This window comes from Lissotriton vulgaris, chromosome 7 (assembly GCF_964263255.1).
Source record: "Lissotriton vulgaris chromosome 7, aLisVul1.2, whole genome shotgun sequence".
Lineage (NCBI taxonomy): Eukaryota > Metazoa > Chordata > Amphibia > Caudata > Salamandridae > Lissotriton > Lissotriton vulgaris.
The window spans coordinates 36,903,592-36,915,496 of record NC_141695.1 but is presented as its reverse complement, the minus strand read 5'-3'; positions in this window follow the sequence as shown (position 1 = coordinate 36,915,496).

The following is an 11,905-nucleotide window of genomic DNA, read 5'->3' as shown; positions in this document are numbered from 1 at the left end:
CAAGGCACTGGAATGGACCACCTCCTTCCTCTCCGACAGAACCCAGAGCGTCGGCCTCCCCCCATGCTGGTCCGAAGCCTCTGAGATCATCTACGGCGTACCCCAGGGATCCTCCCTCAGCCCGACACTGTTCAACATTTACATCGCCCCGCTCGCACAAGTCGTTCTCCTACGCCGACGACATCACTGATCCTCTCCCTCACCAAGGACCCCATCACCGCCAAAGCCAACCTCCACAAATGAATGAAGGCTGTCGCCGACTGGCTGAAGACCAGCCGTCTGAAGCTGAACTTGGACAAGATGGAGTTCTCATCCTCGGCTCCAACCCTTCAGCCTGGGACGACTACTGATGGCCAAAGGCACTGGGAGCAGCCCCAACACCCACCGACCACGCCCGCAACCTGGGAGTCATCCTCGCCTCAACGCTCTCAATGACCAAGCTGGTCAACGCCGTCTCCTCCTCCTGCTTCAACACCCTCTGCATGCTCCGCAAGATCTACAGATGGATTCCGACAGATACAAGAAAGACAGTCACCTAGGCCCTCATCAGCAGCAGATTCGACTACAGAAGCGCCCTCTACGCTGGGGCCCCAACCAAGCTCATCAAACGACTACTACAACGCATCCAAAATGCCTCAGCACGACTGATCCTCGATGTACAACGCCACGGCCACATAACCCCCCAGCTGAGGGACCTGCACTGGCTCCCCGTCAGCAAGAGGATGTCCTTCAAGCTCCTCATCCACGCACACAAGGCACTCCACAAGACCGACCCAGCCTAACTCAACAGACAGCTCTCCTTCTACATCCCCAACCGCCAGCTACGCTCCGCGACCTCTCACTCGCCACCGTCCTGCGCATCCAAAGAACAACTACCGGCGTGAGATCCTTTTCCCACCTCGCCGCCAAGACATGGAACACCCTCCCACTGAGCCTACAACAGACCCAAGACCTGCTGACCTTCAGGAGGATGCTCAAGACCTGGCTGTTCGATCATTAGCGCCCCCTCCCAGCGCCTTGAGACCCTCGCGCGTATGTAGTGCGCTTTGCAAATGACTGATTGATTGAGAGTCAGAAAGCAGGAGGGCAGCATAAGAGAAAAGTAGGCCTTCCAGGCCAGCAATCAAGCAAGGAGTCCTTTAATCAGCACAGCAGTTCTTCTGACAATCTCAGTAGTAGATCCAGAATTGTCTGATTTGGTAGGGTTATACCCAAATGTGCATTTGAAGTGAGAGTAACTTCAAAGAAGATCCTTTGAAGTCGATAAGTATCCAATCAACTTTGTTCAGGTCCTGGCCTACCTATGGTGGGGTAATCAGCCCTTTGTGTGCTGTCAGGCCACTGCCTGTTGAAGTGTGTGAGCCCTTCCTGCCCAGAAAGAGCCATCAGAATTCAAATGTATATAGATAGGTAGTCAGACACACCTAGCCTTCCTGTGTTTGCGACTATATAGATGGAATACACAAAGTGTAGCTGTCACCCATCCCAGATGTGCATGGGAGACAGGCTGCAAGGCATACATAGCTATATATGTAGAGAAATGCCCACTTTGTAAAAGTGCTATTTCTAAAACAGTTTTTTAAATCCTACTTCACTATTATGGAGGATTTATGAATACAATTCCAAAGATATAAAACATGAACAGCTACTCATTTCTAATAAGCAATCACAGCTTAAAAGTGCATTATGGAATTCCCAATGTTAACCTATGAGAGGAACAGTTGAGTAAACGAATGTAGCTGTTTGACACTACAAAGACATGCAAAACATAGAAGTACATCTCCTACCTTTTACTTTACTTACACAGCACCTCGCCCTTAGAGCTCTCTAGGGCCTACCTTAGGTGTTACTTATGCATAATAAAAAGAGAGTTTCATGCTGGCACGTAGATTTAAATGCCAAGTCAGAGTGGCATACAATGCACACACAGTCCCCGTAATGGCAGGCCTGTGACAGGTATGAAAGGCTACTTATGAGGGTAGCACAATTAGCGCTCCAGGCCCACTAGTATCATTTAGTTTACAGGCGTTGGGTATATGGTATTCCACTTTATGAGTGACTTACAGGTAAACTAATCATGTCAATTGTGTATACACCATTTACACCATGTTTAGGGGAGAAGCACAAACACTTTAGCACTGGCTAGCAGTGGTAAAGTGCACAGAGTCCTAAGGCCAACAAAAAGAATAAGCAAAAGGAGGATGTAAGTGGGCAAACAGGTTTGGGGAAGACCACCCTAAGGAAGACATGTATAACATGTTTCAAACCAGCTGAAAGTGGGGAAATCGACCCAACCTTGGTGGAATTCTCATCACTAAGGTGGAAGATCCTGGATAGACCATTAACACTGGCATGTGGATGTCTGTGTTCCACCATGAAGTCCATCCATACCCTGTAGGAAAATAAACCAACTCAATAGTTTTAGATTCTCTCCCCTCATTTGCATGAGCCAGATGAAAGACCTGTCCTTCTCCATGCTCTGATGCATGTAGTTGTCTCCCAAAACGTTACAATCATACAACTTTCAATAGACAGGATTCCAAACACTCTTCAGAGTGGTAAAGAGTTCTCATTTCAATCAATCAGTGACACTTATATAGCGCGCTACCTACCCGTAGGGTCTCAAGGCGCTGGGGGGGGTGGGGGGGGGGGTGCCGCTACTGCTCGAACAGCCAGGTCTTCAGCTTCTTCCTGAAGGAGAGGTGGTCTTGGGTCAGGCGCAGGTCGGTCGGGAGGGAGTTCCAGGTCTTGGCGGCCAGGTAGGAGAAGGACCTTCCTCCCGTAGTCGCTCTTCGGATGCGGGGGACGGTGGCGAGGGCGTGGTTGGCTGATCGGAGGTGGCGTTTGGGAGCGTAGAAGTTGATTCGGCTGTTGAGGTAGCTCGGGCCCTGGTCGTGTAGGGCTTTGTGTGCGTGGGTGAGGAGGCGGAAGGTGATTCTTTTGTTGACGGGGAGCCAGTGAAGGTCTCTCAGATGTCCGGTGATGTGGCTGGTTCGTGGGATGTCGAGGATGAGTCTGGCTGATGCGTTCTGGATCCGCTGGAGTCTCTTCTGGAGCTTGGCGGTGGTACCGGCGTAGAGGGCGTTGCCGTAGTCCAGTCGGCTGGTGACGAGGGCCTGGGTGACGGTCTTCCTGGTCTCGGTGGGGATCCACCAGAAGATCTTCCGTAGCATGCGTAGGATGTTGAAGCACGCCGAGGAGACGTTGTTGACTTGCCTGGTCATGGAGAGGGAGGAGTCCAGGATGAAGCCCAGGTTGCGTGCATGGTCTGTCGGTTTGGGTGCGGTGCCCAGGGCGGGAGGCCACCAGGAGTCGTTCCAGGCGGAGGGTGAAGAGCCCAGGATGAGGACCTCCGTCTTGTCAGAGTTCAGTTTCAGGCGGCTGGTCGTCATCCACTCGGCTACCTCTTTCATCCCTTCGTGCAGGTTGGCACTGGCGGAGGCGGGGTCCTCCGCCAGAGCCAGTAGATGTAGATGCTTTCCAAGAACCCAGAACAAGATTATGTCTTGCAGGGCAAGGTTAGCAGAGACATAGTGCCTATTTGTGTACATCAACATCTTCTGTATGTGAATGGCTAGCTTTCTATGTGAAATAAGAAAAATGGATTACTTGGTTACCCTCATTCTTTCTTCCTTTGGGTGCTCATGGGTGTGATTGACTCTGAGTCATCTGATTCCAATGAAGCAATCACTTGGCTGATCCACTCCCTTGTCAATATCGCTAGTGTTATGTTTTTCCTACTTGGCCCATTGTGGTTTTTTCTAGATTAGCCTAATTGTGCACATTATAGGCCTCATTTTCCAGTGCAAACGTTACTATATAAACACACTTGCCTTTATGCCTCTTTGTACTTTCACACTGAACCTGCATTTGTTTTCTCGTTCTGTTCTTTTCCTGGGATTAAGTCTGAACACCACAGAGAAGGTCAAACAGTAATGTCCCTTGTTATTCATTGTGTTCATGCACTAGCACCTAGACGTAAAATGAGAATGCAGCTGTTGTTTAGGAGCACACATGTCTTGTCTTATAGATAAGTACAGAAGTTCCAAAAACCACACATAGAGAAAGAGTTCTGAGACAAGAGCTCTGCTTTAATTGAGATGTTGAGCATTAATCAGTGTGTGCTAAGGTACAGATTCCACCACTAATCCCAGGGATCTTTGAGATATAACCATTTAGCTTCTGTAGAAGTGGTGGGGGGTTAGGCTACCCTGTCTTATAATATGACTGGGTTTTTCATGGTATGTGCTTTATTGAGCATGCTAACTTTTTTCTTAGTATGCATTTGTTTTGTAATTGTGGCATGAATACTGCATTTTAGGGATAGTTTAAATAAATATTCCAAACTTCCTTTGTTTCTCTTGTTAATCTCTTGTGGACAAGTACGAGTGAGAGATCAAAAGGAAGTGTCCAGTTTCCATGATGCCTGAGACGATCAAGAGTGTTGTGTTATGGGGAGCAAATTTACTAGTCTCTCTGGTAAGTTTATACGGGCAAGTGAGGCACTATAGCCAGTCAGTCTCAGTCTCATAGATAATGTAGTGGTATAGTGACTCAGTCCCTACAAACCAAGGTTCTATGGATCCATGCATAGTTCTTTTCCTGAGCAGAATCCCTGCAACACCAGTTCAATTTTTGAAAGCTGGGTTACTTTGAATAGGGCTACATCAGATTTTTTAGTTACCAAGTACAAGAGTACTTTTGTGTCTTAATGTACTGAGAGAGGCTATTTATATGTAAGGACTATATGACCAGTTTTGTTTTTATTTTTGTAATCAGCCATCTTTACTATTAACGGTATATTGAATTTTAAGTCTTTCTCAATGTCACTTCAGGTGAGACCACCAGTTTGCGTAAGAATAGGCAGTGGACTTGTTTTCAGCAATAACAAACAATCCTGTTGGTGTGGTTGTCCTGGATAATTGAAAGGAATCAGAGTCAAACAGATCATAAACTCTAACTCTAACTTTAAACAGGTATTAGGTTGGGTTGTAGCTGGAGCTGATTGTCCTGGTGTATTTTTCTTTGACATTCTCAACATCCCTGAGACTTGCACTCAAAATCAATACTAGCAACTAGATGGATTTTTAACATGCCCAATTATATCTGGCACACTGGAATCTTTCCGGCCCTTTTCAAGCGTCTTTCTTCTATTTGTTAAGGTTTCTATTTGCTTAGATGGAGGTGCTTCAAATGAAAAGTAAACAACAACTGTGAAATATGCCAAGCTGTTTAAGGTTTACTGTAAACACAAACTTCAAAATCAAAATGGTTGGGGTGTATAACACTAATGAATTAAAAGCTAAAGTATTCTTTTGGGTCTGGTCCTTTCAGAATCTATGAACTCTTCGAGCTAATGCCAGTCAAAAATAAGAGAATTGCTTTGTGATTCATTTAAAACTAACACGGGGATATCACATATGCAGTAAATAAGACAAACTAATATGCACGCTATACACTGCGATATCCAGCCCCGTACAGTCTCCCCTGAGGGAAGCGACATACATTCACATAATTGCCTTACATTGTATGGATAAAGGGTCACTCACTACTGTCAATGACTTGAATGTAGCAGGACAGAACAACGATACCCTGAACTGCAGGATTCAAAAGAACCTGCGGGAGAATGGTCCTGATCAGAGCACCGAATGAGCATGGTATCAATCTTTAATTCTCTTGCTCTATAAACATGCCCTAGCGTACGTCTGCACTTGATATCCTTTTGAGTTCCTGACAGCAGGAATGCTCCAGCCACTTTAGGGGCCTATTTTCTGCTGTGTGTTACTCTAGTAAATTGCCTCCTTGTTAATTGAACTAAAGCATCACCGACAAGAAGTTGCTATCCATCAAAGGGCATGTGAGGATTGGAGGAACTATTTGCTGGGAGCCCAACACACTATAGAGATCACCACAAACTCTAGCTCCTCAAGACCGCCAAAAAACCTCATCAGTTGCATCGGTCACTGTTTTTCTCAGATACCATTTTATTATAAAATACCTCCCTGATCTGCAGAATGGGAAAGCAGATGCCTTCTCATGAGTAGCTCCCCTGCGTAAGACGATAAAGCCTTCACCCCTTTGGGGATCGACCCTTGATTTTACCAGAAGAAGCATTCAGGTGTGCAGATATGGCTGCAATAACCTCTGTGAGATTCATACAAACCCTCAGGATCAAGTGTAAACCATAAACCCACAGTCCGGGTTACAAGAAGATCCGGACAATATATGCAAGGAAGGTGAACTGCTTTATCAACATCGCTCCTTGTATCTATCTAGTAAAGAACTACGACACCCCAAATGCTGTCTTAGATTTATGACTCCACTCTGGGAGGTCATATGGGCATAAAGAAATTAACAAAAGCCACGAAAACGTGGCTTCTGGTGGCCTGCTCTACAGTATGACATCAAACGCTATGTGGAGGCTTGTACAGTAATGCCCAAGAGAAGGCCATTCACAAAAAGCCTGCTAGGTAATTATGCCCTGTACTGGTACCTCAGAGTCCCTGGCGCACTTTTTCCATGGACTTCATAGTTGAAATGCCTCCCAGCGAAGGATATACCTGGATCCCTAAAAAAAACTGAAATTGAAGTGCAATAACAGACTAAAACCAAAATCCCTAGGTCTTTATTGTATAGCCAAAGTAATCAACCCTGTGATAATGAAATTGGCCTTACCTCCTGCTTTGTGTATCCATCCTGTCTTTCATGTGTCCTTTTATGCCCCTGCTTACCACACACCAAATATGACCAAAAGTTCCAAACAGTGGAGATTGAACGGTAATCCGGGTATGAGGTAAACCAAATAATGGATTCCCCAATTAGACAGGGCCGAGTGTATTATTTAGTTGATTGGAAGGGGTTTGGGCCAGAAGAAAGGTTTTGGGAACCAGTCCACAACCTTCACTGCCCTGTTTTGTTAAGTTGGCTTCATATGCAGAGCTCTTCTAAACAGTGATAAGAGAAATGGGCAACCCAAACTACCCTTGAGGGCTCGGGAAAAGTAAGAGGAATGGGAAAAATGTGGCTTCAAGGGATTTATTCAATTGAATAATTAGTTTATTTTATAATAACCTTTATGAGCAGGAAGGAATATATGCTTGCTAATTGATTTCTATCAGGAAGCTCAATTCTTTACGCAATTTCTTGTAAATGGGTACAACTCCGTCCAAGAAAGAACAATCATATGAAATCTCAAAGAGATGTATAAAACAAACAAAAACGGGTGTATATATGAAAATATTAAATTCTTTATATTGTAATTTTTAGGGTACTTGTATACAATACATGCAATGAAACAAGAAGGTAATTATTGTGCACTTTAAAAACCGTCACTGTAACAATTGCAACACTTTTTCACTTTTTACAATAACCACAAATCAATATCGAAGAAAAAAGTGTATAAGTCGACGTTTTGGTCTCTACATTTGCATTAATGAGACCATCTTTAAGACTGTGTAGTATTGAGGTTGTAGACCCCTGTTGTAATGTAGAACAAAAGAAAATTACTGTTTGTTCTATATACATATAAAAGACAATGTTTTCATAACACCCGTGTAAGTAGAACACCATTATACAATTATTCCATTGATAGAAATACATAAATAAACATACAATATGCATCACAGAAAATTTGCAATTGGTGGAATATCTTCATTTCACATATTTCATTGTGTAAATGCACCTATCCAAGGCACATATGAATGATTATATGGAATTGCGATAGCTATTCATGTCCCAGTGGATTTGTATCAAAACAACTAAACGCCTATCTTAGCATCATCATTCATCTTTGGTTGTAATTACGAGAAATAAGAATTAATATTTGGATAATCTCTGGCAAATAATGCCCCAATGTCTATTAAATCTAACGTATCTCATGGTGATATCCAGTCAAGATTTATCGCACATATCGCACAATGACTTGTCTAACTATGTAACCATATCTGTACTGGCATGTTCATCAAATGCTTGATACTGAAAATTAACAAACACCTAGAAACAGTCAGATCAACTTGACTCGATTTCTTCAAATTTGTAGTACTGGAAATGGGCTACTCTATCACATATAACACATATGAAAACTGAATATTTTCAACTCATTATATATTTCAAGTGAATCAAATGAAAACGTAAGCACCTGCTGCGTTCATCATTACCTTAATAGCACTGACGGAAGTGTATTCCAATTTTATTGTGTGTCGGTGAACACTTCCTCAGACTGGAAGAGAATCTCAGGATTCATGCGAGTGTGGAACGGGAGATGGACTTATTTATCTCATGTGCAGTGAGAGAAAGAAGATTTGTAATATATTTTATCTACAAAAAGAATCAGTGTTATGTAGACTCATAGCATGGATCTTATTACCTTTATAACGTCAGAGCACGCGTGTTCGGGCTTTATGGTGTGTCAATTGCAATTTCGGGCCAGCAGAAGATCACACATTTTAAAATCGTGGCTGCTCCCATTGTTTTTAATAATCCTGGCGAAGCACTACGCTATGCTCGCGGAGTTTGCGAAGTTTGCGCAACTTCGCACTATGCGAGCTGCACGTATCACAGTGCGAACATGCGTAGTGCAGCGTGGCTTAGTGCAGCAGTCATTTTTTGCTTGTTCGCGGTCCTCAACGTCATGTTCGCGACTGCGAGCAAGCAAAATGACATCCCGGCAAGATTCTCAACGCGGGGAAGTCAGGTTTCTCATTGTGAGTGGTTGCGCATGCTCGCGACCGCTCTCAATGAGAAACTACCAGTTCGCGTTGAGAAAGCTGCCGCGCCAATAATAATCTACTCGAGAAGCAGAAAACTACAGCTCGCACTGTGTAAGATGCCGTTTTCAATGATTGCACAGTGCCGGATGCGTGTCCGCACTGTGCAATCATTGAAAACGCATCTTGCACAGTGCGAACATGCTACTACTCAGCTCGCATAGGGCTACGTGAAGTGCGAAGTGCACTTCGCGTAGCTTCGCGTAGCGCTACTTCGCGAACTACACCCACCCCTAGTTTTTAACAGTCTAAAGAAAAGACCATTTGATTTTTTATATACCGATTTTTATGTAACTCACATTAAAAACCAGTCAGCTAATATTTACTCAAGATCTAAGCGAGCATCTATTCTATGTGAGAAAGAATTGCACATCATGTCTCACCTTGTTTAAAGAGACCAGCACTTTACGAGGGACTTCAGTAGTTGGAAGTTCAAGACTGCACTCCAAAATTAATTGAAATGGAGGCTCTACAGATAAAATAAATCAATTCTGTGATTCTGTAAAGTAAAAAAGCTTGATGAGGTTTTAAATTAAGGGCATGAATCTATCTTTGGGAGAGATCTCAGCTTGTGAGTGGCTGTACATACCTCCAGTAGTATCAGTAGCGACCTACAGTCTAGCAGGGCAGGAAAAAACTGCAGCGAGTTCGACATGTCGGTCGAGTTGGATTTAAGTGTTTGGAAGCAGAAAGAGGACTGCTGATGGGAAGCAAGTGTTTGGAAGCAGAAAGAGGACTGCTGATGGGATTACTTGACCCGAGGCGGCCATCTTTGACTATAAGCATATGTGTCGGCCATCTTTGAAAGTGGTTATTCTGGCTAACTTACTGTGCGCTGGTGTCTGCTTACGCTGTTTTTTTGGCTCAAACATGATTTGTCTCATTAGTTTGTTGTTGTTGTGGCAATCGCGAATATGATGAAACAAGGGCATGCAATTATTCGAAAATATTGTCGCGTAAATTAGGTGTAGTTGTGTGTGTTCTCAATATTGAATATGAATGATATTCTAATCTAATATAAGCGTTGGCTGGTTGCTACCATCCATCAAATGGCATAAACATATAGGTGTTTGTATGACAACTCAATACACAAAACTTATATTATAAAGTTAACATCACAATCTCTTCTAAATATAATAATTTTGACAAAAAGAGAAGATATACATTGTGACTGAACCATCTGGATAAAGTATTTTTTTTTTTTTTTTAAACTAAACCATGTTACAGCACACGGGTTGTTATATATCAAGACTTAAACTATATTGTCTAGACAGGTACAGAGCACTTTTTTTTTAAATGTTATTTTCTCATGTGTATGTGTTGTAAACGAATGCTTGTCTGACTTTAATGAATTAAAGTTCCTACAGTTTACCGGATCAACATCATAAATAGGACTCTTAGATCAAATTTGAAAACAATGTCCAGAATTACTTGAGTACAGAATTGTAAATCTTGTTTATCCAGAAGCAACACTTGATGAAGGACATAAACAGAACAATTGTATCGTCAAAACAAATACAGATACCAGACATATATATTCAAGTATATGGAACTAAAAAGTTGCTGTTTTAAATCCTGAAATGTAGATTATATAAAGTAGTGTGTCACAGATAAAAACATACTTCTAATGAGTCAAGATTTCAGCTAAAGACAACACTTAACTGAACAGAAGTTCAGTGCAGACATGCGAGGGCATGCCACCCTGTTACAGATTTCAGCCCTCACCTTACAATATAAAGAATTCAATATCTTCATATATACACCCGTTTTTGTCTGTTTTATACACCTCATTGAGATTTATTTAATATGATTGTTCTTTCTTGGACGGAGTTGTACCCGTTTACAAGAAATTGCGTAAAGAATTGAGCTTCCTGAAAGAAATCAATTAGCAAGCATATATTTCTTCTTGCTCCCAAAGGATATTATGAAATAAACTAATTATTCAATTGAATAAATCCCTTGAAGGCACATTTACCCATTCTTCTAAACATTGGGCAACTGTAGAGATGGCTGTCCTTATGGAGGGGTACTACTGTTATGACACTCTACACAAAGCGATATCCTGCCCTGTAAAATTCCCTGAGGGCAGCAATATGCATTCACGTACTTGCCAGATGATGCATGAATGAAGGGGCTTCCGCCTATGCTAATGACTTAGATGTGCAGAATAGAGGCACCCCACCCAGAACTGCAGGAACAAGAAAAACCTGCAGAAAAACAGGGCCGATCGGAGCACCGAATTACAGTGGTGGCCATCTTTAATTCTCCATCTATATAAACATGCCAGTAGCGTGCATATGCACTTGCTATTTTTTGTAATTTACTTCACATAATATATCCCTATTCTTGGGAGCATTAGCTTTAACTTTGTAAACAGGGTATAGTTCAGTTTTCCTGAACCCACTTGGTATTTCCCTCGCCTAGTGTCCCCTGTGTCCGGGTGTTTACCTTGGAATGTTAGCATCAGAATGTTCATTGCTGTGAAGTGACTTGGAGGTGTCAGTTGACGAATAAACTTTTTCAACTGCAAATGCTGGCTATTACAATATTCTTTTGAGTTGTTGACGGCAGAATTGCTCCAGTCGCTTGTTGAAAGTATTTGCTGCGTGGGTCTCATGGCCCAGATATTTTCCTGCTCCCTGACGGTCATGCGAGGATTTTTCCACTTCTGGGGATTAACCACCTGCTTCGATTTGGCAGGCATGGTGTCCCATTGATTACAGAGTGCTAGTTCCCAGGGCCAAAATTAGCTGTATTGCCGCAACACGGAGCAACCGGCATGTGTTCCTTGACTGCACTATACTTTCCAAGAGACGCGGAAAGCCAACAAACCACACTCTTGGGCAGGAGCTATGTGTACGAGCAGTTTGACTGCGAGTGCTGAGCATATAACATTACAGTGTTCATTCTGTGACTTTTTATGATTCAGAGTGAGCGCTTATTTCTGTGATCTTTGCATCGTTGATGTCTGAAAATTCCTCATGGATTTTCAAGGCTTTAGAGACAAAGTTTATGTAGTATTCTCATGTTATGCTGTAATGTTCCCTTTTACCTTGTCCCTAGCGGCTCAGCCAGTGTGAGTGTTCCATGTAGAATGCTAACATGAGTGACATGAGTGGAATGTTTGGGAGCCTGGTGTG